The sequence below is a fragment of the Myxine glutinosa genome, chromosome 13, assembly GCF_964187855.1.
Source record: "Myxine glutinosa chromosome 13, kmMyxGlut1.1, whole genome shotgun sequence".
In the NCBI taxonomy this organism is placed as follows: domain Eukaryota; kingdom Metazoa; phylum Chordata; class Myxini; order Myxiniformes; family Myxinidae; genus Myxine; species Myxine glutinosa.
Window position 1 is genome coordinate 32,799,581 of NC_136273.1, and position 22,163 is coordinate 32,821,743.

General features: G+C 48.8%; 1 protein-coding gene across 1 annotated transcript in view; it reads left to right on the forward strand.

Moving 5' to 3' along the window:
* LOC144888650 (uncharacterized) overlaps positions 1-22,163 on the forward strand; it is a 648,249-nt gene that overhangs the window by 157,140 nt on the left and 468,946 nt on the right. The gene's annotated exons all lie outside the window — the stretch shown is intronic.

Genomic DNA, 22,163 nt, shown 5'->3' on the forward strand with positions numbered 1-22,163 from the left:
ATGCATCACGACATGAGTACAAAACATTGTGTTCATTTCGCCTTTCCTTCCTGGGAGAGCCTGGGGGGAGTTGAGAACGAATTTGGAATAAAGAGAGGATGGGGGAGATGAGACATAGAGACGAATTGTAAATAAAAGGAGGGCTAGGGTCGTGTAGTTAACGGTGGGAGGCACGAACGGGTAGGGCCAGGCTCGACTTCACTCTGCCGGCGTTCCTCTCACCCGCTTGTCATACCTTTGTTTTGCATGTGCCACCGTGTCTTTTCCTGTTTTGCTCGTTGTGTCTTCTCTTCCTCCCCGATCCAGGACCATCACGAGGACTTACCTTGCCGTCGCAGCATCTTGCTGCCATCCACACTCACATCCATCCATCCATCACCTTATGGACCACTGGCTCAGTGGCCACACCCATTTCCATGGTTGCACCTATTGGCTGCCTCATCATCTTGCCACACATGGATCACCTGTTGAGTGGCAATAACGCCACACATTTGGACCATTTGTCAAGTGGCCCTGCTCGTAAATTAAAAAAAGTGATCCATGTGTGCAATTGTGAAGATTTAGATGGCCCTGATCTTCAAATGGCCTGTATGCCGGTCAGGGCCAGCCGGTTTTGTTAGCCCGCCTACCAAGGCAAGCAACAAGAAGATGACTCCAGCAACAAGTGCTCCAAGTGTTATTCCTCAAGTCCAGGTCCTGGGTCATAGTTTTTGTAAAATAAATTGTGTTTAGTGTAAAACGTAAAAATGTTGCCCACCGGTTATGTGTTTAGTTTCAAAATTCCGGCAATACGTGAACAGTATAAGGTTGTGGGTGTGAATCTGTTAGGTAGTTTCTCAACGCATTAGGAGGGACATATTTAGTTTTAAAATGTACATTTAAATGTTAAAAAAGTAAATAAAAAAATTAAAAAATGTCGCACGCACTGGGAAAAGAGTTTAAAATGTTAGGGGAATCACATCTACGTGTCACACTAAAAGTAATGTTTAAATGAATGCCAGCTCACCCCAGCCGCTCCATGTGGACGACTCGGGTCGAGTCTTGGTGAGAGAAGGGGGTAGTGTTGCGGTTGTGCCATAAAGGCAGACCCCCTATAGTTCGTTGCACGACAACATGTAGCCTGCAGTAGTTAGATATGTCTTATTGAATGTAAAGATTAGCCCTTCCCATTGTGTAGTAAAAAAGACCAAATATGCGTTGAGTTAGGCAAGATGTCAAACCCTTGTGTGGTTAAGGGAAGCCATTTTTTAATGAGCAGAAAGGCGTGGCCAAAAGCACGGCCCACGTGACCAATGGCGAGCCGGGAACCAGTTGCCATGATGTGACAAGCCTCAGCCAATGGGAGGCTCTGGAACATTTTGAAGAGTGTGGACAGTACTGTTAATAGCCCATGCGCAGCGCATTATCATTCTCCTGCTTTTCAATTGCACCCACGAGGAGACCTCGCTTGCTTTTCCATTGCGCCCACGAGGAGAACCTTTCTTGCTTTTCCATTGCGCCCATGAGGAGACCTCTCTTGTTATTACGCCGCGCACATGAGGATAGTGCTTTTTGCCCGGGATTTTCGCTGCGCTCAGGACACGACTCTCTTGCCTTGGATTTTGCCACGGGGACGACACCCTGCTCTGGACTATTGTTTTGGCTCCACCAGACGACACGTGTTTTGGCCTTTGTTCGACCCCTGACACCCATCGCTCTTTGCCGATCTTTTGCGCCATCCGACTGACCTGCAAGCGTTGGCATTTCTACACGACTCACCTGCGCTGAAGTTCATCTACCTGTGCTAAGTTCGTCTGTGCCAACTTCGAGGTGGCGGTTCGTCCTGCGGACCTGACCTCATCGAACTGTGAGCCGCACACACCAGACCCCGTGGCCAATTGCGAGGAATCCCAGCACGTACATCGGTACGCCCTTAACCAGAGTGTTATTCCCTGAGTGTGTGTGTCAGAGTGTGAAGGTGCCAAGTCAGGGTTATTATGATAGGTAATAATTGTTAAGGTGAATCTTTGTTTCTGTTTCTCTGTGCCTTCTAAATAAAGGGCTGTACATTTTGTTCTTACTTTCCAACCAGTTCGTACGTCTTTTTTCCATTGGCCTAGCATCATCCGGGACCGAATTTGGCTAGACTCAGGTCCATAAATCTCGTGGGGGTAACGCCGCTTTCCACACCGTGCAAAACCGCTCGGCACCCATAAGGTGTGGGAAAGTGAGGGTTCGATCGCGTGATTCTTTGGCACGCGCGTGCACCTTGATACGTGCACCTTGAAGGTATTCGTGATTCTCCGGTATTAACCGAGGGGAATCACGCAACAAATTGTTGTTGTGTCGAGGGGGATTTTGAACCCCTGGACCCTCCCGCAAGAATATATTATATATATATATATATATATATATATATATATATATATATATATATATATATTGTTACGGAACCCAACGTCGGCCTCGGATCCCTTCTCGAGGGGGGATTAGTCCCCTCGTTTGTGACTGACCGACGTGGTCCCTGAAGCTGCACAAGCTCCCTCCAGAGGCAGGTGAGCAGCTTCGTTCGCGACCGCGGTTAAGATGTTAATTTGCCGAGCGGATGGCAGCCGCGGCACGAACCGTTAACAAAGACTAACCCGATCCTGAACGTTGGCCAAATCGTGCCACAGGTATTCAATGGGGAAAAGACAAAGACGACGGATGTGAAGAAGAGGAAGACGAAGGCAAAAGGTTGGAAGTACTACTATTATTTATTACTACTATTTACACAATCAAAAAAACCAAGGAAGAAGGAAGGATAATAAAATAATGTAGAAAGGGGGACGGACCAGAAGGACACAGTGCAATTTCTAGCTTATACAGACTTGCTTATAACCCAGGACAGAACACACAAAACAAACTCACGTACACAAAAGGATGGAAGGACAGGAATCGTTTGGAGGGATGAGCAGGTGGAATCACAGGGCACAGCGAGCAGGTCCACTCCGGGCGGGAAGCGAGGAGCCGGCAGCTCCTTGTATTCGGCTTTACACCGCACACCGGCAGGGTCACTCGCTGCCCCGTCAGGGCTTCACGCAGCTGGTTGAAACGGGGCTGGTTGAAGCGGCTCTCTGCAGAAATCAGCTGGGTCACGCATCTGCCGTATCTCTGACGCAACTCTCCCAAAGGCTTCCGCGCGCGCTTATATCTCCCTCGGGCGATCAAGCCGCCGGCCTCCAGGACAGGCCCATCGGTGAGGTCGCCTCGGCCCTGATTGGTCGCGAGGGCTCACCGATCCCGCCCTTAGAGGAGGCGTTGGCAAGGCCATGCCTTGTTCCCGGTGCTGGGCCGACTTCTCCCACCTTCGACTCCGAGATGACCTCGTGGCTAATGGAGTCTTGCAGCGAAAACAACAACCCACAGCTGCAGCAGAATTCAGCGAACCGCTCAATGCAGTTGGCAATTGAGGAAAGGGGAATCCAATGGAGGTTCTGGGGAAATTGAAAGGGGATACTACCTTTTTTTTTTTTTTTTTTTTTTTTTGTATACAAGATCGAGGCTCCTGAAAGAGCTAAGACTTTGAAAACAAAAGAGCTAAGCTCTGAAAGAGCTAAAACAAAAGACCTTGTCTGGATTCGGTGCAATGGAGTGTCAATTAATGGAAGACACAGCCTTGGGCTTCTGGAAAAGCGCTATACAAAATAAATGAATTATTATTATTATTATTAATCTAGTACACACAGTAAGGAGATAACTACTGAACAGGGAGATCTATGATTTGGCTACGTGATTGTATATGACCTAATTAAGGGATGCCCTTTGACCTTTATACACAACAACTGGAGGAAGGAGGGTGATATTGTACAACACAAAAAAAAACACCATTCTCAAATTCATAACACTGCACCCTCCTCCTCTTAGGCACGTCCCGGGCCTATTACTTTTACTTTTAGTGTGGCACGTAGGTGTAGTTCCCTCTACATTTAACCTGACCCTGAGTGTGACAGTTTTACAACATAAATAAATATGTCCCGCTGCTCCATTGCACCCTACCTAACAGACTCACGCCCACAGCTAACCGAATTGCGGAATTGTCTTCAAACTACAACAGGAACGATGGGGGAGCATTATTTACAGTTGACGCTATTTTATTTACAAAACGCAACCCAGGACCTGTGATTGTTCTTTTGGGGGGGGAGACAGTCTGCCCTGCATCGACGCACCAGAAAGCACCAAAACACCATCAAGCACCACAAAGCACCCTTTGGTGCACAGTCACCACAGTTCATGCATAAAAATAACCAAACAAACCCTGCTGGTGGTCTCTTGCTCTTCGGCTCCCTCTGCTGGCTAGTGTCGTTTTTCCAGATGTTGTCTTTCTTCATTTTCTTACTGGCAGCCTACTTGGACATAATAAAAGTGCAGAAAACGTGTCCGTTTTTTATTTATGGCCCACAGGGCCGACTAGGGGTGTTTCACCTGTGTGGCATAGGTGCCCTGTGACCAAGGTCTGCCAGCAAGATCTCGGGCCTTCATGGCCGGTTCCACCAGAGGGGCCATGCCCCCAACCCATGGGGTCCATCAGTGGTGCTCAGCCACAGACATGTGGTCCATAAGGTGGTGCATCGATGCAGACAGCTGGTTCCGGGAGTTTCGGGCGCACAATGGCGGACTCCCGCACGCTCCCCTCGGCGCCCAGTGGGGCACAGTCCTCGTGTGGGAGACAAGGGGGGGGGGGGGAAAGACAGGTGAGTGAGGGGTAAGGTCACAAGGGTACACATCAAACAAGGCAATGCAAGGCGAGGTGCGTTTGTAGATGGAGCGGAGAAAAGCTCGTCCCTACCGTACGTCACCCCCCCCTGTCACCTACTCTACCCTTGCCCTTACCCCATATTTACAACAATCTACACATTTACAAATTCGTCACTAATGTCTCGTCTTCCCCATATTTCCCCTATACCAAATTCGTCTTCACTCCCACTAATCCAAAATTTGCCATCACCAATTCATCATCAATCCTCATAAGCAGGGAGAGATGGAACAACAAAGCACAATGTCACACCCACGTCATGATGCGTCTCACATTCCAAACATTTGCACAATAAAAATAATAAAAACAACCTGGCATGGTGTGGAGGTACGTCACCTCAGGTGAGTGGATGCAGATGGTGTGAGGAGATTTCCATCCTAACTATCCTCTAACTGACATTAACACACTTTACACTACCCGGGGTCTTTCCCCTGCCAAACCATTGGCCATCTTACTCTATGCGGTTTTTAGAACCAAATTCCCATTGACCAAACTGTGGTGCTTCTCAATTTGGGGTCTCACTCCCCCGGTTCATCTCCCGGTGCCCTTGCACAATTTCCGGGCTGAGTCATGTAGCTCTCCCAGCAGTGCAGTTGCCTCCGAGCTTACCTAGCTCCTCACCCTAACCTATCTAACTGGGGAAGGCCCTCCTTGGCGCTTACCCCACTTGGTGCCCTCTCTGGCACTGGGCTACCCGGGTCCGTCCTTGGATCCTCGGGCCCCATCCACAACAACTCTACCGGCTCCCAGAGCCCACCTGCGGCCTCACCTGGCCGACATCCTCACAGTGGTGGAGTGCCCAACCAACTACACACACTAACAGGCTACACGCCCAGCCATTTCCACATCACTAATGCACCCATTCAACCATCAATCTTCCACCACGCACCACAGATGCCAATATCCAACCACAATTTACCTGTACCCTCTACCTAATACTTACACTACCCTCCCCGGGTATTCGTGATGGGGGTCCATCCTCCTTTCCCCCATCCATACCTTCGCACCATCCACTCCACCCCACAGTTTCCACCATACTCACTCCATACCATCCATTCCCTACTCCATATATTCCACACTCCATGTATTTCACACAACCATTCTCCATACACCTGCAGTTGCACACCTGTGCAATCACTCCTACTGGTGCTTCCTGCACCCTCCTTCCTCCTGGGACCATTTGGTCAACACAACCCACATCACCATCACTCACTCATACACTACTCCATACACCTGTTCAGTTGCACACCTGTGCAATCTCAATCGTTCCTCACTCACTGCTCCATACACTTCCACGCTCAATACACTTCACAATCACCTTCTCACAATACACTTTTGAATACCTTTTTACACACACGGCATCATCTGAACTACCTGGTGCCCTGCTAAAACTCGCGCTTCCCAGTCGCCCCTTTAAACTATTGCGCTCCCTCGTCATTATTATCCAACTAATCTACCTGCGTCCCCACTACAGGTATCATTGTCACTACCTAACCTTACCGTTACCTATGGTCATCTTCTCTAGATCCCTACACACTATATCCTAACCCTCCCAGGCTAGTTTTCACTGCCAACCCCATAACTAGTGCTCCTTTGCCCCCGCTGTGAGGGATGGCAGAGTTGCCATCCCATCACATCGGGTATCTCTCACTACCAATTTGGCCCATCCAATTTCAGCCAATCAAAAATTTGCCAATCACTGCCAATCACTTTACCAATCATCAATCTGCCAATCTTTTGCCAATCATCAAATTTTGCTTTTCAATTTCGGGTCCAAAACACTATCATCATCACAGTCTACTCACTTGAGCCTCTCGGTGCGCCAATTCATCTCCAAAGCTCGGCTTCGCAAAGCCGAGCAATGAATGCGGGTTGTTTGGTGCCAGCGGTTGGATCCGTCCGGCATTCGGTGCAGGGAAGGGGGCTTACCCGGGCCGAGATCCCACGCACCATCTCGGCACGGAGCCGTCCAATGGCCCGATCTCGCCCTGCCAGAACGCCGCAACAAAAGGGGGTCGCCATGACGACCCTTCATACCGGGCCGCCCGCTCCGCTTAGTGGAGCACGGACGCTCAGAGCGCGGCCCGGCGTGGATCGCGTATGGCGGTTCTTTCCAAACCGCCGCGGTTACGATCCCCGCTGGTCCCCGCGGCACACGAAGCTGCCCAGCACGCACCGAGGGCCCGCTTCGGCTATATGTCGATCTAACCGCTATCCCGGTTAGCGTCGATGCTCCACTTGCATGCTCACACCCCGCAGCCCGTTCCTTGCTCATACATCCAGCCGTTCCCATGCTCCTCGTCATTGCACCTTCTCTTACACACCCAGGTACATTCATTCCGCTCACAGACTTTGTCACACACCTGACCACCGCACACCTTTGCACACACTCGTCGTTCGCACACCTCACCAACACACCTCTTTGCGCCCCCTCCTCGGTCACCTCCTCTGTGACAACCACAGGTGTGCTCTCCTCCATACACCCAACCACGTGCCTCACTACCAACTCCAGTGTGCATTCCCATACGCGCTCTACCATTCCAGGTGTGCATCCTTCCATTCCAGGTGTACATCCTCTCTCACCTGCCACCACCAACTCACGCTCCGTGTCACTCTTACTGCTTTCACCTCCACACTCGGTCGCACATTCACCCTTACTCTTGACAGCGCACTCTGTACCCATACACTCCCCTGTTACACACCTTTCTCACGCATCCTCTTGCACACACTCTCCCGTTACACCTTCCGTAACACTCACCACAGGTGTGCATGCTTCCGTCACATCCCCTGTAACACTCCCCATCCCGCGCTTCCATGTGCCCCCCCCCGCACACGCGCTATGACCAACTCACTCTCGACAGCACACTCACTCCTCGGCGCGAACTTTTTCCTCACACACCCCATAGTCGGACATTCTCGCACACCTCCTCTGTCCATACACTCCGTACCTGTCGCACACTTTACCAGCGGCCTCTCACGAACACCCGGGTCCAAACCAACCCCCAAGCCGACTGAATCTCCCCTCACACCATATACATTTCCGCGTATATCGCCACTCACCTTGGCACCTCGTCTCCGCACCTCCTTCGCCACCTGCAAACTCTTTATCTGGTTAGCAAGCACACCATCACGATGTGAGCACAGACCTTGTACATATTCCATTACTTCCTCCATTATCTCCTTCTTCGTTTCCCTCCGTCTCTTCTTAATTTCACTCGCCCCCTCTTCCACTTCCTCTAACTTTTGCTTCACCTCTTTTATTTCCCGGTGCGTCTCCTCAATTTCGTCCTCTAATGCCACCTTGACCATTTCTATATGCGTCCTCACCTCCCGGTCCTTCATCTCCATTGCCTCCGTCACCTCGTCCAACCTCGTTGTCAGTCCCTCACGTACCATCTGACATTCCCTCTTCGTCGCAACTAAGTCATTTTTGATTTCGTTTTGTGTCGCTTTCAACCCTCCTAGTACCGCGGTGTTCTTTTCTACCTGCTCCACTAGTTCCTTTTGTCCCACCGTTAGCTGTTCCACCTCCTGCGTTAGATCTTCTATGCCCCCTTGTAACTTTGCCGTGCTATTTCTCACCTCTTTCTCCATACGCTCCTTACCTCGCTTTACCTCCTCGCGTACCCCTGAGACCTCCTCGCTTACACCTCGTCTTATTTCCTCCCCCATCTCCTCCATTTCTTTAGTAGATGCCGCCCTCATCTGTCCCAATTCATTCCTCTGAGCATCCAATTTAGTGTCTAACCCGATTTTCACCTCCTCTATCTGCTCTCCCATTTGTTTAATTTCCCGGGCGGATTGCTCCCCTATTGCCCGCAATTTGTTTTCCATCCTATCTTCTAGCCCCGTTAACCCATTCTTTACCTCTTTTATCCCGTTGTCTAACCCCTCAAATTTATTGTCTAACCCCTCAAATCTATTGTCTAAACGTTCACTGGTACCCCTCGCTTCGTCCCTCATTGCCCCCATTTGGCCCTCCATTGCTCCCATTTGGCCCCCCAATCGCTCACCCATTTTTTCCATAAGGGCCCCCATTTGTAGCAAAAAAAGGTTCGAATCCACCAGTGCTGCGGGCGCGGCTGCCGCAACCTCGTGTGAGGCGCCATTTTGCGCCTCTCCAGCCACATGCACGAGGGCGCCATTTTGTGCGCCTGATACCTCCTCAACCACCTCCTCATTGTTCTCCTCCTCCATTACATCCCTCTGCTCCTGGGTTACCCCTAACCCTTCTATCTCTCCCACCGGCATCCCGTCGCCTTGACCATCCATGGCATGACTTTCAAATTTAGGATGTTAAATAAAAGTAAATTTCGGCCCACTCGAAATTTGAGCGCGATATTCGCGCTTCAGGTCCGAATCTCGCTCCCGACACCAAATGTTACGGAACCCAACGTCGGCCTCGGATCCCTTCTCGAGGGGGGATTAGTCCCCTCGTTTGTGACTGACTGACGTGGTCCCTGAAGCTGCACAAACTCCCTCCAGAGGCAGGTGAGCAGCTTCGTTCGCGACCGCGGATAAGATGTTAATTTGCCGAGCGGATGGCAGCCGTGGCACGAACCGTTAACAAAGACTAACCCGATCCAGAACGTTGGCCAAATCGTGCCACAGGTATTCAATGGGGAAAAGACAAAAAGAGGAAGACGAAGGCAAAAGGTTGGAAGTACTACTATTATTTATTACTACTATTTACACAATCAAAAAAACCAAGGAAGAAGGAAGGATAATAAAATAATGTAGAAAGGGGGACGGACCAGAAGGACATAGTGCAATTTCTAGCTTATACAGACTTACTTATAACCCAGGACAGAACACACAAAACAAACTCACGTACACAAAAGGATGGAAGGACAGGAATCGTTTGGAGGGATGAGCAGGTGGAATCACAGGGCACAGCGAGCAGGTCCACTCCGGGCGGGAAGCGAGGAGCCGGCAGCTCCTTGTATTCGGCTTTACACCACACACCGGCAGGGTCACTCGCTGCCCCGTTAGGGCTTCATGCGGCTGGTTGAAACGGGGCTGGTTGAAGCGGCTCTCTGCAGAAATCAGCTGGGTCACGCATCTGCCGTATCTCTGACGCAACTCTCTCAAAGGCTTCCGCGTGCGCTTATATCTCCCTCGGGCGATCAAGCCGCCGGCCTCCAGGACACGCCCATCGGTGAGGTCGCCTCGGCCCTGATTGGTCGCGAGGGCTCACCGATCCCGCCCTTAGAGGAGGCGTTGGCAAGGCCACGCCTTTTTCCCGGCGCTGGGCCGACTCCTCCCACCTTCGGCTCCGAGATGACCTCGTGGCTAATGGAGTCTTGCAGCGAAAACAACAACCCACAGCTGCAGCAGAATTCAGCGAACCGCTCAATGCAGTTGGCAATTGAGGAAAGGGGAATCCAATGGAGGTTCTGGGGAAATTGAAAGGGGATACTACCTTGTCTGGATTCGGTGCAATGGAGTGTCAATTAATGGAAGACACAGCCTTAATCTAATACACACAATAAGGAGATAACTACTGAACAGGGAGATCTATGATTTGGCTACGTGATTGTATATGACCTAACTAAGGGACGCCCTTTGACCTTTATACACAACAACTGGAGGAAGGAGGGTGATATTTTACAACACAAAAAAAAAACACCAATCTCAAATTCATAACAATATATATATTGTTGCGGTTTTGAAAACCCCTCACTTTGTAAATACTTGTAAATAATATTCCATCATTTAAAAGGTTAAAGGTCGCACCCGTAGTTAGTCCATATGCAACACATAGGACACCAGAGGAACTTTAGTTATTTCCTTATTATGTGTCAGATAAGGCCATGTTCCCAATAGTTGAATCTGCGTTGCATTAATCAAATAAGATAGGCCCCATTCGCTTCCTTTCCAATCTCTCTCTCCCAATTCTATAACGCGCCTTCGCTTGCCAGCAGCGTTCGCTGCATTGAGCTGAAGTTTGCTCAAACAAACGCCATTAACCACGCGGTCAAGCTCGAAGGAGAAGGGGGTGGAGCGCCGGGAACGAGGTGTGGCCCTGTCAACTCACCGTCAAGGGCGGAGCCGGTGAGCCCTCGCCAACCAACCAGGGCTGAGGTGAGCTCACTGGCGGGCATGGTTTTGAAGTGCGCGCATTGATCTCAAAGCGCGTTATATAAGCGCAAGCGCGACGCTCTTTTAAAGGACTGCGCAGGGGACCATCAATTGTAACGGACTTCATGCGGGGACTTCATTCGGCGGCCTCCTTTTGCAAGGACTTGAAGGACTGCGTGCAAGAAGAACTGCGTGAGGGTGCCCCTTTGATATGAACTGCCTTGTTGAGACGAACATTAATAGAGAGAGAGAGAGCGTTGGCACGCTATACGTTTATCCTGTGCGTAGCATCCCAGTCCCCCCGATATATCTGTAAGGTCCGCTCATGGTCAAAGACACGCGGCGCGCTGCCGGCCTGCTTCCATCACCACCATGGCACGAGTCGGGACCAGACGAGGACCATCTGCCTGGACCTTCCTCCCCTACCACCACAATTCCGTGTGAGTGTGTCTGTTTGTCCTGGGGTTATAAGTTAAGACCGTATAGATAAGATTGCCCTGTGTCCTTCTGCTTCTCCTTCCTCCTGTATATTCCTTTCGTTTCCTCTTCTTTTGCTTGTAAATAATTAATAAAACCACTCTTTGTTCTTCCCTTACTCTGGTTTCCTCTTATCCGATCGTTTTAGTCTTTTCTCGATTGAGTACCTGTGGCTCGATTTGGAAACCGCTCAGGATCGGGTTAGTCTTTGTTAATGGCTCGGCCCGGGATTGCTAACCGCTCAGCAATTTCCATCTTATCCGTGGTTCGAGCGGGAGTTATTTCCCTGCTTTACGGTCGGGTTAGTAAGTAGGTATTTGGGACTTCATTGACCAATCACCCTAGCTAATTCCGACCGGAAGGAGCGTCATAGCTTCCAGGATTGGGGGACGGCCAGCTTAAAAGACAAGGGGTTTAACCTCCCCCCCCTCCCTTGATAAGGGGAGCGCCGACCCCCGAATTCGCAACAATTGGTGTCTGGGTGTGGGATTGGACCCGAACCAAATTTTATAGCTAAAAAAAAAAATTTAGTCAAAATTACGAGCCGCTGAAATTTTATGAAAACATCCAAATTGAATCGTGCCATGGATAGTCAAGGCGATCGGATGCCGGTGGGGGAAATAGAAGAGGAGTTAGAGGCAACCCAGGACCCCAGGGAAGAAGTGGGAGAGATGGAGGAGGAAATTAATGAGGATGCAGCAGTAGGGGTTGCAGGCGCAGAAAATGGCGGCGCCTCGCACATGGCCGCAGCAGCCGAGCCCGAGATGCCGGGATACATGCAATTATTCCTGGCCCAAATGAAGGAAATGAATGCGACATTGGGCGCCTAAAGGAATGATGTAAACAAAATAAATGGGAGGATGGACATCCACGAAAAAAAAAGATGGATGCGCAAAGTAGCCAAATGAAGGAAGGGTTTAATAATTTGGAAAACAAAATGGAAGAGCAATTGGGAAGCCAAATTGGGGGGTTAGAAAATAAATTTGGGGGGTTAGGAAGCAAATTGGGGGGATTCGGAAGCAGATTAGCGGGCCAGTTGGAGGACGTAAATGGCCAAGCCCGGGAAATAAATGAGGGGTTGGCGAGGGACAAAGCCAAGTACGAAATAAGAGTATTGGAGAGGGAAGGAGACCGCGAGTTGCGCGGGAGAGACGCACGGGTACGCGACGAGGTAACGCGGCTAGAGGAGCGCGGGTTGAGCGAAGTTGAGCAAGGCGCAGGTAACTGGACGGGTATAGAAATCGCGACCCGGGGTATGGGGAAGCCGGCGACCGCCGAAGTGGAAGAGAATTTTATTTTATCGGCGCCAGCGGTCGTTGAGCTGAATAAAGAAAAAGAATTAATTCAAATGGAAAAATAAATTAAAATCGAAATAACCGAACCAATAGTCGAAATTGAAATTGGAGAGACGGCGGACTTAGAACAGCACTCGTGGGAGGAAGAAATGGAATGCATGCAAAGTCCGTATTCACATCATGATGCTGTGCTTAACCCGAATAAAGATTTGCAGGTGGTGAAGCGAAGAGGAGGAAGCGCCAAGGTGAGAAGGGTGATATATGGCGCGAACAGATTTGGCGCAAAAGTATTTGCCGCGAAAGGATTTTTTGCGTACTTGGGATCCAGACGGCACCCGGGCGTTCGTGGAAGGTCCTTTGTGCGCTGTGTAAAAGTGAGATGTACGAGAGAAAATGGCGCGCGTGTAAGAAAAAAGTGTGCGCCGAGGAGTGAGTGTGTTACAGATTGTGAAAGTGGGTTGGGTGAGAGTGACATGGAGTGTGAGTTGGTTGAGGAGCGTGTGCAAGGATGCACACCTGAGTTGGTTGTGGAACGCGTGATTGGGTGTGCGATAGGGGATTGCACACCCGTGGGTAGGGGTGCGCTGAATGGGTGGATGCAAGAGTGCACCCCATGAGTGGTACGGAGTACGTACCGAGGGAGGGTGCGCCAGGGTGTGCGCGAGAGAGGTGTGTAACAATGGAGTGTGTGAGGATGGGGTGTGTGAGAGAAGAGTGTGCACGGAGAGAGAGAGTGCGGCAAAAGAGTGTGAGGAATGCATGGAGTGCATGGAGACGCCTGGATGTGTGAGTATGGGAAGAATCGCGTGTGAATGTGAGCAGGCGAGGGGAGCATTGACGTTGACCGGGACAGCGTTCAGGCCGACGCGAGCTCTCAGGGCGTGGTGCGCTTTGTGTGCTGTGGGGGCCGACCGGGATCGGTGCCCCATCGCTCCTGCATGGAGCGCCATGCGCGATTCGGGCCGGGCTCCACCCTGTATAGTCGGTGCCGAGCCGTAGCGGCGACCGGCGCGATTCCGGGGGAGAACGGCCAGGTTGGACCTGCGCCCCCTGGCGGGGGCGGTTTTTCGATCAGGTGAGGTTGGGTCATCGGGCCGGCGACCGCAAGGCTCCGCGCCGGGATGGACCATGGAATCTCGGTCCGAAAAAACCTCCTCCCCAGAATCGTAAATGCCCGACGGACCCAATCTAAAGGAGACAGACCACCATATGCATTGCTCGGCTTTTCGAAGCCGAGCTGTGAAAAATGTATTCCCGCACGAGAGGCTCAGAGTAGTGGACAAATAGAAATAGTGATGGATGGTAGTTGTACCATTCATTTGGGCATATGAGCTATAGTTTATGGGGTGGCTGTGTAAACTAGCCCGGGAGGGTTAGGATAAATGGTTAGGGAACTAGAGATGACCATAGGTGACCAAGATATAAGTAGTGACAGTTGTACAGGTAGTGGGGACGTAGTCAGATTAGGTGGTTGATAATGACGTGGGATGTGCATAGTTTAATGGGATGACAGGGAAGCACTAATCTTAAAAGGGCAATAGATAGTTAAATGATGCTGTCTGTATGAGCTTTAAGTTTTGGATGAAATGAGGAATTGAGAGGCAATGCTCGTGAATGCTGTGTGTGTGTGTAGAAAGTGTATCGAGCAGAGTATCGAGGATGTGTGTGATTGTGCATTGAGTGATTGACTTGCATGGTGGCAAGGGAGAATGGTTGGATGGAATAGATGGTCTGGAGTAAATGGAGTATGGAATGAATGGTGTGGAGTGAGTATTGTGGAATATGTGGAGTGGAGTGTATGGTGCGAAGGAGTGGATGGGGGAAGGTTGGACCCCTTCACGAGTACCCGGGGAGGGTAGTTTAAAAGTAGGTAGAGGGAGTAGGTAAATTGTGGTTGGATATTGACATCTGTGGTGCGGGTAGATGCACAGAAGTGTTTTGTTGGGTGCATGAGTGAAGTGGAATGGCTGGGCGTGTGGCCTGTTAGTAAGAATGGTTGAATGGGCACTCCGCCACTGGTAGTTTGTCGACCAGCTGAGGCCGCAGGTAGGCTCCGGGAGCCAGTCAGAGTAGTTGTGAGTTGTTCAGTGGGGCCCGAGGATCCAAAGGAAGGACCCGGGTAGCCCAATGCCAAGGACGGCATCAGAGGGGTAAAGCGCCAGGGAGGGCCTTCCCCAGTTTAGATAGTCGCAGGAGCAGGTAAGCTCGGGTGGCGACTTCAGTGGCAGAGGTGCGCAGGTAGGTAGACCTGCTAGTGGAGCCACATGACCCAGCCCCGAAATTGTGCAAGGGCACAGTTTAAAAAATTGGGGAGTGAGACCCAAATTCGTAGGGCACCGCAGAGTGGTCAATGGGGAATTCGGTTTTTAGAACCACATAGTTTAAAGAGGCCAATTGGCAGGGTACCACCCCGGGTAGTTTAAGAGTTCATGTCAGTAGTGTAGTTAGGAAGAGGAATTCCTTCGCGCCATCCACATCCATTCACCGAGGATGACGAAGCTCCACACCAGTACCAAGTGAACGATTTGAGTGAGTAAGATGTATCATGACGTAATGGGACATTGTGTTTGTTCCATTCCTTCCTTCCTGGGAGGGATTGGGAGACGAATTTGGTATTAGAGGGGGATATGGGAGACAAGACGTAGAGACGGATTTGAATTTGTAAATACAGGGAAGGGCAAGGGTAATGTAAGCTGACTTTGGGGGGGTGGGGGGGCACGGACGGTTAGGGACTAGCTTGCAATGCTCGCTCTTCCACGCCCCTCATGCTGCATGACCTTGTATTGCTGTGTACCTCTGTGCCCTTTCCACTTTGCCAGTTGTGCTTTGTCTCTCCCCCACCCCAGGACCATTTTGGAGGTGGAACTGTGCAGCTGCAGGTGCTACACCTGTGCAGCACCCCTGCTGCACTTTGCTACATCTGTGCAGCCAAACTGCGCAGCACTTTGCTGCCGTATCCCTTTTCGTTTGTTGTAACTTTGCTGCACATGTGCAGCACCCTGCTGCCATGAACACTTTGCTGCACATTATCACATTACACTTATGGACCACAGGTTTTGTCACCTTACACTTTGCTGTGCAGCACTTTGCTGCAAACTCACCTTGCATCTTCGGACCACTTGTTTTGAATGGCATCAATGTCACGCATTTGGACCACATAGGGTTGGCCCTGCTGGAAAATACAATAAACACTTGTGCATTTTTTTTTTTTTGTGTGTGCTAGGGCCGAGAAATGGTAAGTTTATTAAGCCCCGAAGAGCAGGAATGGCCTGTATGCCGGTCCGGGGGCTTGCCGGTTCGATATGTGCACACCGAAGATAGAAGATGCCAGACACCAGCAAATGAACTGTGATTTTGAAATGTGTTTTGTGCATTGCTGTGCTCTTTCTTTCCCCTCCAATCTTCTTTCCAAAAAGGACAGGTCCTGGATCATAGAAATGTAAAATAAGGTTAGGTTTTGTGCTTGTATATAAAAATGCTGCCCACTGGCTTTATGTTTAGTTTGAAAACAATTCCACAATTCGGTTAATTGTGGGTGTGATTCTGTTAGTTAGCTACTCAACGCAGTAGGTGGGACATATTTAGTGTTGTAAAACTGTCGCATACATGGGTTAGAGTAAATGTTAGGGGGAACCACATCTGTATGTCACACGTAATTAAAGGTTAGTCCCAAATCTTTCTCAAAACTGGTCGTTCCAGTTTTTGTAGGTTCGACTCGGGGACGAGTCTGACTAGGGAGGGGGGCAGTGTTGCGGTTTTGAGTTTGTAAAGTGAGTCTAATAAAGGTTAAAATTTCCCCCCCCCCCCATAGTTAGTCACACAAGCAACATGTAGCCTCGCGATAGTATAGTTATGTCTCAGTATTTGTGAGCTTAGCTCCTTTCCATTGTTAGTTCTGCGTTGAGTAGGAGCCAGGAAAATAGGCCCTACTGCCACCGATCATCCTACGTCCGTAGCCTCAATCTCTTTTGCGCTAACCTTGGTTCATTTTGGGCGAGTTAACACGAGGCAGGCAGAGGAGGATCGGGGCGGAGTCGAGGGCGGAGCGGCAGCAACGCTGACGGTAAGCACGAGCCACCAATCAGAGCTCAGAGATGGTGACGGCGGCGTTGCGTCACAAGGGCGTGGTGAGAAGGATTGAGAGTGTTCCAGAAGGTTTGGGGGGCGTAGCTATAAGACCCGCTGCACAAAGCCCTTGAGAGGACTTGCATCGGAGGACTCGCAGATGAACAAAGGACTCGCAGGACTGCAGCAAAGAGAGAGGACTCGCGTGGACTACTGCACACGGCAGTTGAAAAGGAGTGGTGAGAGGACGAGCGCAGAAGAGGATCGTTATAAGGAACTTGCACGAGAACTCGCGCGCACTAAACCAGCTCAGAGGATCGAGGAAGAGGAGTTGGCCGCGTGTGAGAACTGTACAGATACACAGGCACAGCCAGACGCGCATAAGCTGATATACAGCGCATTTTGAGACGCACGAGTGAGAACGGCTGAGTAATCGCCAGCCGCGCTAAAGAGTCCCGCCCTTTGCCATTCCACCCCATCATCTGCCTTGTTCGGGAGACGCGCTATGAGTCCCTGCCATCGCCTGCCACCATCTTCGTGGGACGTGCTGGGACCGTGGAGAGCCGGGAGGCCGTCTCTGGACGACCACGTGGACGCGTTGGGGAACATCTACCCATCTGCAATTCCCTGTGTGAGTGTGAGACGGGCCCATTGTCTGGGTATAAGTTAAGACTGTTTAAGGCTACTCTGTGTCTCTGCTTCCCTGAACATTGTATATACGTGTGGGAAATAATTAAACCCGTGTTCTTCCTTTTCCTGATTCAATTGTTCCTGTGATTTCCTATTGACTAAGCGTGGCACGAGCACAACCGCTCTAATCGGGTTCCAACCTCTAGGTAACTGCGTGGACCACGTGTACGCAATCCGCTCGGCGTACTCAAACCACACGTGGTTCATGCGAGGCTTGTTTCCTCGCTCCCAGGGCAGCGCGGGGAATTAGGTACGAGCGAGAAGTGGTCCCGAAACCCTACTCCGCATTTGTCCGGAAGGGACGTCTCAAGTCTCGGTTCCGCCAAGCCCAGCAAAGACAAGGGGATTAATCCCCCCTTGGTAAGGGGAAGAAGGGCGGCGTAGAGAACCGCAACAATATATATATATACAGTCACGTGAAAAAGTAAGTACACCCCATGTAAAGGTTTGACTTTTTCAACATATTTCAACATACAGCTATTTGATCTTCATTTCAACAATATTGGAAGATAAAGGTGACATAATATAACAAATATCATGAAACATTTACATTTTGTAGTCCATTGTATAATTTAAATAAACATAAATGCAAATTTCGCATTTGGAAAAAGTAAGTACACCATCGGCTCTAATAGGTGGTATTGCCCCCGTTGGCAGAAACAACCTCAAGTAGGCGTTTCTTATAACTGTCTACCAGTCTCTGACATTGACTGGGAGAAATTTTTGCCCACTCCTCCATGCAGAATTCTTTCATCTGTGCGATGTTTGAGGGGTTTCTTGCATGCACAGCTCGTTTCAAATCCCCCCACAACATCTCGATGGGATTTAGATCCGGGCTTTGACTTGGCCATTCCAGAACCCTCCATTTCTTTCTTTTCAGCCATTCCTTGGTGGATTTACTGGTATGTTTAGGGTCATTGTCATGTTGCAAGGTCCACCTCCGGTTGAGCTTCAACTCTCCAACAGATGGCCTCACATTATCCTCAAGCACCCTCTGGTACAATGAAGAATTCATAGTGGATTCTATGATGGTGAGCTGCCCAGGCCCTGATGCAGCAAAGCTGCCCCAAACCATAATATTTCCACCACCATGCTTTACAGTTGGTATCAGGTTCATGTGGTCAAATGCTGTCTTTGGTTTTCGCCAAACATGTCTTCTGGTACTGTGGCCAAATAGCTCTACCTTTGACTCATCTGTCCAGAGCACAGTGTTCCAGATGTGGTGGTCTTTGCCTGGGTGTTCATTGGCAAACTTTAGTCTTGCCCTGATGTTCTTTCTGGACAGCAAAGGTTTCCTCCTGGCACACCTCCCATGTAGATCAAATATGTGCAGCCTCTTTCTAATGGTAGACTCGTGCACTTTGACATCAACAGTGGCAAGAGCTACCTGTAGGTCCCGTGATGACATTCTGGGGTTCTTAGAGACTTATTTCAGCATCTTACGGTCTGCTCTCGGGCTGAACTTTCTGGGGCGGCCTGGCCTGAATAAGTTGGCAGTTGTTTGGAATCTTCTCCACTTGTAGATGATCTTCTGGACAGTCTAATGATTGATTTCAAATTGTTTAGAGATCTTTTTAAATCCATTCCCAGACTCATAGGCATCTTTCTATTAGACAGACACCTTCTTTCTGAAGGTATCAGAGAGCTATTTTGATCTAGGCAAGGTGATGCCGCCCACTTCAACAACAAAGAGCAAACCAAACGAAATGTCTGAGGTTTAAATAAGACAGGTTCCTCCAAGATCATCTCTAACGATGTTCTAATCATTTGCACCTGAGCTGGTGCACCTGATTCTAATTTTAGGTATTTGAAGTAGTGATAAATGTCAATGCTTTCGACTCGCGTTGGAGCGCAGTTCCTTCAATATCACCTTTATCTATCAATATTGTTGAAATGAAGATCAAATAGCTGTATGTTGAAATATGTTGAAAAAGTCAAAACTTTACATGGGGTGTACTTACTTTTTCACGTGACTGTATACGCATATCTTTTGAAACAAGCAGTTCTAAATCACTTTTAAAAGTAAAAATTAACCATAAAACGTATTACCTTGGATGTCTTGCAGTTGACAGGAGTGTCACAATGATGTCATGACGTCATTCGTTGCGTCATGACGTCATGTCATGACGTAATTACATGTAATCTGATTTTTAAAATTCCAAATTTATGAAAACTGAGATTCACAGGAGTATTTGAAATAGTTTTTGTCCTTTACATCTGTATGGTAAGGCATCATCAAATCACCGATGACGGCAAGATGTTGATGCCTCAGCCACTCTCTTTATTAACATGCAGTTTCATATATGCAAAACCACATCGAGTTTGGTCAATGTGTCCTCTTTTTCTCAATTAGTTGGTACCCAGAATGTCATTCCAGTTGGGATACCATTACTGCTTTACAAAAAGAAGTCACAAATCAGTCCTCATTTTCATCTAAAATGGGAGCATGGTTCATATTTTCACAGTTGCCATCCTGGCAAGGTCCACAAGCCCCGGTGCACTCAAGTCCGTACTTCTTACAACTACATCTAAATGTGTTGCATCCAGCTGAGCAGTTGCAGTGAACCATTTTTAGCAGGATGTCAGGAGCAGGGTTATTGTCCATCATTACTGGTGTCAGTTTGTCACCTTGAATATCCCAGCCCCATTTTGCAGGGTCCATGTTGTCACTATGGCCAATCCATTCCATGACTTGAAGGTAACTGCGTCTTGAGTGATGTTTTGTAGCTGAGGTTGTGGGGGACAATCGCTCTGGGGTTACGAACGCCTTTGCTGTCGCCACTTTTTAGCAGAGATGCCTGTACCGCAATGATGCTAGAGAGTCGGACTTTGTCCCATTAAACAATGAAACCATTGCTTTACACCCAGCACTTTCTACAGCAACTTGATCTGTGTCTGGTGCACAGAAAATCCTTGAACAGGTACGCAATACAGAATCACCCTTGATGACTTTTTGAAACACTGATTTTTTTCCAACACCAAAGATTCTAGAGGTAGTGTCACACCCAGTGAATGCATGGGCAAACAACAAATCAGTACAGACATCATCCCCAAGTAACTTCTTCAAAATTTTGATATTGTACACATTTGGTTTCCCTTTGTCTGACCGAAAGTAGAGCTCCTTACTGTCTATTTTCCCATGATACAGAGGTAATACTAGGAGATCTGTATCTTCTCCGATAAGGGTGGTTGATTTGGTTTTGGACATAGTGACGGCTGCGTTCACTATGTCCACGTCGGCATCTCCCTCAGCCTGTACAACATGGCAGTGTTTTTGTCTCAGGCACACCGTAATCATATCAATTAGTGACTTTTTGTTCCTTTCTTTGGAAAGGAAATCATCCTTCTTCCTCACTAATTTGGTTGTCTCTGTAATATTGACACTATTTCTCACAGCTGTTGTCTTCCGTCGCTGGTGGGTGTTGTCCTTTGTGCTGGGTCCTCCATATCCGTCGAAGACAACGGTTGCTTTACCATACAAATCTGTCGTAAAAGATGCGTAAGCATCAGCAATTGAACTGTATGTGCTTCCTTCAGTCCATTTCAGCCGATGTAGGAGGGAACCCCCGTCTAAGACGTAGTGCTCAGTCTTTGGAATAGACCGAAGGACAGCATCATCCTTAGAAGTAGCATGGTTCCGCCCAACTTTCCTCTTCTTATTGCTGCCTGATCCTAATATATGCTGCGTGGGAATATCACGTAATGTGCGAAAATGTACGTCACAAGAATGATGGTACACACAGTCTGCTGCATGAAGGTCTCTACCAAAGTATTCAACATGCCCCCGGACTGTAAATGCCCAATCATCATTTCGTGATTTACAATTCAAATGTATCTTGTCCACAAAGGTACCTGTTCTAACAAAGCTATAAATCATCGTAATCAGCACTGGTCCTGTCCATCACAACTTTGCTCCCACAGAATAAGCAGTCCGTTTTGCTATCAAAAGGGCCTGTGGACACACGTGCACTTCTTTTTACAGCTGGAGCGGAATCTAATTTACCTTTCTTATATCTCTCAATGTCTTTTTTGTTTGTGTAATTCAAGCGACAGGTCTTGTGTACCTGCGTTCCATCAGCTACGTTGATGATGTCACCTCTCTCGGCGCTTGCATTGTTGATTCTGGTAGCTCCTTTTTTAGTAATTACAACGCTGTCCTCACTTCCTGCTGCTATCTCCCCATTGCACGAGACACAGGTTTCTTGATTTACATTCATTTTCAGGACCTGAAACAGAGAATAAGCTTTGTTTTGACTGGGATTCTCTATATGTGTACTGTACAATCAATAACAACACATGCATATAAAGTCATTTTAACTGTAGTTGTTACTGGGTATTAGTCATCCTTCAGCAATGGCCTCTTATACACACAGTTATACATGTATACACATGTCTCAAGAAAGCACATGGCATGCATGGCCACCAGTGTTAACTAAGTTAACGTCAGCTGCCGCCGGGTAGGATGGTCTGATAGAAAAAAAAGTTGCCTTTAAAAAGTTTGTTTTATCTTACCTGTGTAATCTTTATTAGTTTATACACATTTTGTCATTTTCTGTATTGCAATAAAACACTTTGATTAGGTAAAAGTTGGAAAAATCTGAATCTGATTGGAATCTTTTGTCTTAATACTCTGAAGAAGAGATGTTTGTGGATGGCAGCACTACATTTGTATTGTGGGTTGGCTGCCTAACCAGGAAAAACTATGTTAATGCACTCACCTACCTTTCGTTCTTTGGCATGACTGGGGTTCCCTTTATAAAATTTAATGGCTAAAATGTCAG